General features: G+C 35.9%; 1 pseudogene; it reads right to left on the reverse strand.

Moving 5' to 3' along the window:
• Positions 1-1,724: 1,724 nt before the first annotated feature.
• On the reverse strand, positions 1,725-1,951 carry LOC116587265 (annotated as a pseudogene).
• Positions 1,952-6,811: the final 4,860 nt, after the last annotated feature.

Consider the following 6,811-nt stretch of genomic DNA (forward strand, 5'->3'; position numbering starts at 1 on the left):
TTTATGTGGTACATTAATTTTACCCCCTTCTTCCCTCTCTCCATCTCCTCTTCCTTCCGGCCGTCTTTCCTGCCTTTCTGTTGCCTACCTCTTTCTTTCTTTAAGCAATTTTTTAGAGCATTATGCATTGGATGCAATTTTAGGCACTGGGGTTTTATCAGACCTAATGACTAAGTTTGTTTACTCGTGGAGTTCAAACTCAAGGTAAAGAAAATCTTTATTTCTAGCTTGTTTTCCTTTTGAAAAAAAAAAATTTTTAAGATTTTATTTATTTATTTGACAGAGATCACACGTAGGCAGAGAGGCAGGCAGAGAGAGAGGAGGAAGCAGGCTTCCTGCCAAGCAGAGAGCCCGGTGTGGGGCTTGATCCCAGGAGCCTGGGATCATGACCCGAGCTGAAGGCAGAGGCTTTAACCCACTGAGCCACCAAGGTGCCACTTGCTTTCCTTTTGAATGGTATTTTTTATGTATAAAGACTTCTAAGAATTCTAGGGTTTTGTTCTTTTTTTTTTTTCTTTTCTTTTAACACTTCTTAAAATATCTCACTTTACTCTCCTTTTATTTACATAGTCTCTGTCAAGAAGTCCACTGTAATCCTTATTCTTGATTCTCTGTAGTTTAGAACACTGCACCCACAAATCTTTTATTCTATTTTCTATCAGGGTCTGTATTGACTGATTGATTGATTGATGCCACTCTAAAGTTTTGAGTCCCAAGTATTTGACTTATTTTACTTTAATAAATTTATATTATATATTGGATTTCCACCACCCAAATTCATAAATAAAACAATTAAAATCGGGGCACCTGGGTGGCTCAATGGGTTAAGCTTCTGCCTTCGGCTTGGGTCGTGATCTCAGGGTCTTGGGATTGAGCCCCACATCGGGCTCTCTGCTCAGAGGGAACCTGCGAGAAGCAGGTTCTCTCTCTGCCTACTTGTGATCTCTCTCTGTCAAATAAATAAATAAAATCTTTAAAAAAAAACAAAAACAAACAATTAAAATCTTTGACAGGTCTTCAGCTTTAAACAAATGCAGTTCATGAATTTAGTTTTGTTATGTACATGTAAATAAAATGTTTTTTTTTTATTACATATATATTTATAATGAATATATTTACAATGGTTTTTATTACATAAAAATTTATATATTTATTAGGGGCGCCTGGGTGGCTCAGTGGATTAAGCCTCTGCCTTTGGCTCAGGTCATGATCTCAGGGTCCTGGGATCGAGCCCCATATTGGGCTCTTTGCTCAGAAGGGAGCCTGCTTCCCCCTCTCTCTCTGCCTGCTTCTCTGCCTACTGGTGGTCTCTGTCAAATAAATAAAATCTTAAAAAAATTACATATTTATTACATATATTTATAGAAAACATGGCTTTTGACAAAACAACTATTTGAAGGCATTTTACACATTTACAGTTATACAAAACAATTTTTATTTTATAAATGTAACATGCAAACTTTATTTAACAAAAGTAACAGAAAAATCAAACAGGCCCTTATAGTAAGAGAAAAACTGACTGGAAGAAATTTTGTCTTCAGCATCTTATAGTAACTTACTTGCAGTTGCATTCAACCGAGCTCTGTTGCTGTGACAAATACAGCTCACGCACAGGTATGGATGTATTATTTGTATATTTTTCAAGTATTCACTGAATATACCTTACATACACATATACATTAAATCTTTCTGAAAAAATTAAATTGATCATCCCAAAATAGACTTCAGTTTTGTTGACCTTTTGGAAGATATGTTCTCAAGAGAAGAATATATGCTTCTGGCTCATGAGTCATATAATGAACCCAGCCTAGACTGTTGGACACCAAGTCTCCTCCACTCCTCTTCAGGCATCAGATGGGTTGTCAGTACTTGTCTGGAAAGTTCTCTGGGTGACATGCTGGTAGTACTTGTGGAAGTACTTGTCCAAATAGTGAATCTGCTTCTGTACCATCCTGTGGGCAGGCAGGGTGAGGAAGGCGTGAAGAGTGGGCGTGGCAGACCACATGTTCAGGTAAGGCCAAGGCAAAGACTTGACTGCTTGTGTAAAACAGATTTGACATCATATTGGTTATATTATTTGTTTTAAGAGTGTATATTATGGGTCTCATAGTTTAAAACTCTTGTGATTGAAAAGATAGCTGGGATACTTAGGTGTCTTAGTCTTTAAGTGTCTGACTTTTGATTTTGGCTCAGATCTGAGGGTTGGGAGATTGAGTGCCACCTCAGGCTCTGTGCTCAGCACTAAGCCTGCTTGAGATTCTCTCTCTCCCTCTCTCCCTCCCCCTACTTCTGCATAAATAAATTTTAAAAATCCTAAAATAAAAAGAAGGAAAAGGTAACTATTAGAGCATCAGGGTGCCTAAACAATGGATTTCTTAAGAAATTTCCAGTATACATAAAATAGAAAATGAACATGTAAATATAATCAGAAGTTAAATACATGTCTCTAAAAGGAAAGTTGTTGTCTTAATAACACCATGTAGCTTGGCCTAAAAATTAAGTAATTTGTTTTTATGTCCAACAGTCTTGACCTTTTTCAATATGTATAAAAACATCCTTTCTAGCAATTGTTTGTCCATTGTTTATAAATTGCATCATAGGGCGCCTGGGTGGCTCAGTGGGTTAAGCCGCTGCCTTCGGCTCAGGTCATGATCTCAGGGTCCTGGGATCGAGTCCCGCGTCGGGCACTCTGCTCAGCAGAGAGCCTGCTTCCCTTCCTCTCTCTGCCTGCCTCTCTGCCTACTTGTGATCTCTCTCTGTCAAATAAATAAATAAAATCTTTAAAAAAAAAAATAAATTGCATCATAAACTATTGTGTCTGTATAATACGTTTTGTATACTCCTAATGTGTTCCAGAATTTATCCTTGAATCCATGAAATAATTAAAGATATTTTTAATTTTTGAGATAAAACAATTCTGTGTGTTTCTAATTTTGTTCCAACCCCACAGAAATTATGAGAGACAATGGGCATCCGTGACCTTTCCTGGTGAACTGTGGGCCATCCTTTGCCTTTCTGCATACAAGGCAGTGGTTCGCATATGTTCTCAGAATCCTGCCAGGTAAGAGGGAGTGGAGAATTAGAAAAAGGAGCACAATGGTTCCGTTTCAAAACCTGGATATTTCCCTCTCATCTTGACAGGTACCTTGGGATGAAATCGTAAGAGCACTGACAAAAAGTAGTCTCTTGTTTTGAAATTAAAACAGTTAGTGTTATAAAACACATAATTTCAAAATATAGTTTTTACTTTAAAAACACAATTAAATCAATTATAACTCATCCCTGCTTGCACATTATATATACATATATACATATGTATATGTATATATATATACCTACATAAAATCAATATACATATATGATTATAACTGATAGATTAACAATTTTAAATCTTATGTATAATTTTAGGAGCATCTGACCCTTCCAAATTAAAAAAAAAGAAAAAACTTTTTGTATTTAATTTTACACTTAAAGTAAATTTTTGTTATGGTTTATCTCTCCTTCCTAGTTTGTTCAGAATATCTAATAATCTATTTTTAGATAGATTAGATCTATATCTAATATCTAATAATCTATTTTTAACCCGATAAGGAAAAAATTTGACATATTGTTCAATTTTATGTCTCAGTCAGTCTCAGTATATACTCATAAACAACTAAATCTAATATACTGAATAGATATAAAAGGGAAAACTAGGTATATTTATTCTCCTTTTTTCCTTGACATTATCATTTAACAATATATCTATAAAAATTATTACCATATATCTACCTGGGTGAAAATATATGCTCATTTTTTTAGTTAAATTTAACTTCAGAAGTATTATGCTCTTAGAAACAACACAATGAACAGTAAATAAAGATAATTTTAGATGATAAATTATAAATTGCCCTATTAATCATTTAAATTGTGGTCTTTTTAAAAACAAAGTGTCATAAGTAAAGACCTGTAATTGGTATTATGATCTGACTGAATCAATTTCAAATCAAGCAAAACATTTTCTGAAACATATTCTCAGAATAAAATGAAGATTATCTCATAAAGGAAAAGATTCCATTATAGGAGCACTTGTGTAAGACATATTAAAACTGACTGTATTGTTTTAGCTTAAACTAAAAAGGAGTCATCAACTCTGAGTGACCCTGGGATGTCAGGCCTTTACCAGCTATTAATTCTCTTGACCAAAGGACAATGGCAGTTTGTTTTTATAAATCGCCTATAGTTCTGTGAACTTCTCTTTCTTAAATAAATATCTGAGAATAGATACTGAGTCACAGGGTATATGTATGTTTAACTTATAGAAAAGTGCCCAATTATTTTCCACAATGCCATTTCCAGGAATTCTTTACGAATATTTTCTTTAATACTTTGCCAACATTTGGTATTATCACTGTTTTTCATTTTAGCCATGCTGTTATAACTGTTTCTGGAGCTGGTTGCATAGTTCACATTTATGATTAATTCTATCCATTTCATACTTCTTATATACCTAGTGAGTGCCTCAGTTGGTTGTGTTTCATCAGGGTTACTGAATATTCATTCCTAAACATTCTGGGCCATTATTCATTTATTTAGTTATTTAAGATTTATTTATTTATTTATTTATTTATTTATTTATTTAAGAGAGAGAGAGAGTTGGGGGAGGGGCAGAATATAGTCTTCAAGCATACTCCCCACTAACCCACCCAGGCACTGTAAGATTCTGGGCCATTATTATTGGACGTGCCTTGCTTGTTGGGTTGTCATAACTGTTTTCAGTGTTTCAATGTTTTCAACTGTTTCAATCACAGACTATGAGAGCACTAAGTGGTGCTCTGGGGATGTCATTATCATTAAGGGGTTGACTCCATTTTTGATATTTCACCATTAATAGTTTTAATCCCCTGCATGCTCCACATTAGGAAACCAAAGAATTTAAAAGCCCATCACGTGTCCTTTGATTTTGCATCACCTCTGGAAATTTCAAGAAAGTGAAAGCTACAGCTTGTTTGTGGGAACTCTCCTGTGCTAAGCACCCCCGCTCTCCTTTTTATCCGAGCCCTTTATGAGCCCTTCCCCTCCATGAGAGTCTCCAGTTTGTTGCGAGTACAAAATATACTTTATTCGTATCCATGGGTGGGTCTGTTTTGTCAACTGTCTTGACATCCAAATAAATCCCTGGGAGGATAACCACGTTTGTCTCTGCATGTATAAATGCAACACTCCTGCTCCTCATGTCCATTGTGGAGTAGCCGCCCAATTCCTCTTGAGACTCAGGATCAGTAGCCCAGAATCAGAATAAGTGTTTTGTGTGTGTGTGTGTGTGTGTGTGTGTTTAATCCCCCATTGATTTCATCACATGAAGCATCCAATGTGACCAGGTGGTGGTTTTAATTTTTAGCTCATTGGCATCATTATTCTGTCCTCAGGTACAAGTAGTCCTCTTTTTGGAACGTAGAGCTCTAGTCCAGCAGAATCTAAAGTCACATGGGCAGGAAGCAAATACTTTGCTACTGAATCTCCAGGATATGAGGGAGAGAAGCCATTTTCATTTCCATCCCTTGATTCCCTAACCCATGAATACAGGCTATGAGAAAAATAACACCATACTTTGGATGCTAATTTAGGACATATATCTCATCTTGGCAGATAGTGCTGCAGCCCAGCAAGGTGTTGCCACCTGTCTGGCATTGTAACTGAATCTTCAAAAGACTATTCCACCATTCCATTAAGCTAAATGCTTCAAGATGACGGGGAGCATGGCAATCCCTGTGAATTCCAAGAGTGAAGGCCCATTGCCACACTCCATTTACTGTCAAATGAGTTCTTTGATTAAATTTATTTCTGAACAGAATGCTATGATAGTGGATAAGGTATCTGTAGCTTTGTCAGAAACATTGCAGAGAGGAAACACACACACAAAGATATTCACAGTCTATTTTAGTAAGAAAATAGTGTTGTTCATTCTACAATATTAATGGTATAATATTGTCAGTATGCTTTCAGGAACCGGGTCAATGGCCTTGGGGAATTTGGCCACAGTCAGGGCTAAGGATCGGTCTTTACTATGGCAGATTAGATATGCCGCAATGGCTGTACCAGATCACGTATAGTGAGTATTTCTGTTGAGATAACAATATATATTCACCATTGTTTTACTTTTGCTATTGCTATTTTATATTCTTCATTTGGGATTTATTCATTTATTCATTCATCCAATCATTCATTTATCATATGTTATACTACTTGCAGATATTTCCTGGTTTGTTAAATATTGAGGTTATATTTCTTATTTTTCTCTTATTTTGGTAATTTCTGGAGAAGAGAGTACTTCGATACTTAAAATTTTAAAATCAAAGGTTTATCTGGAAGTTGCCTTTGGAATTTAAACATACTCCAGAATATATCCCTTTCTGGTGATGTTTGTCTGATCCACTCATTAAAAAGTTCAATTCAGGGCACCTGGGTGGCTCAGTGGGTTAAGCCTTTGCCTTCGGCTCTGGTCATGATCACAGGATCCTGGGATCGAGCCCCGCATCGGGCTCTCTGCTCTGCGGGGAGCCTGTTTCCTCCTCTCCCTCTCTGCCTGCCTCTCTGCCTACTTGTGATCTTGCTCTGTCAAATAAGTAAATAAAATCTTAAAAAAAAAAAAAATTTCAACTCAACCTGTCACCCAATGATTTGGCAAATGTTGATAACTATTGCTTGGTTCAACTAATTTTCATCAAGGGTTGTAAAATACTATCTATCTTTCTATTTTATTAAGTTTATTATTCATGATTCTTCTTTTAAATATAAAGCAACCAGCCCTTATCAAATGTTATCAAATGAC

Source organism: Mustela erminea, chromosome 3 (genome assembly GCF_009829155.1).
Source record: "Mustela erminea isolate mMusErm1 chromosome 3, mMusErm1.Pri, whole genome shotgun sequence".
NCBI classification, from domain to species: Eukaryota; Metazoa; Chordata; class Mammalia; order Carnivora; family Mustelidae; genus Mustela; species Mustela erminea.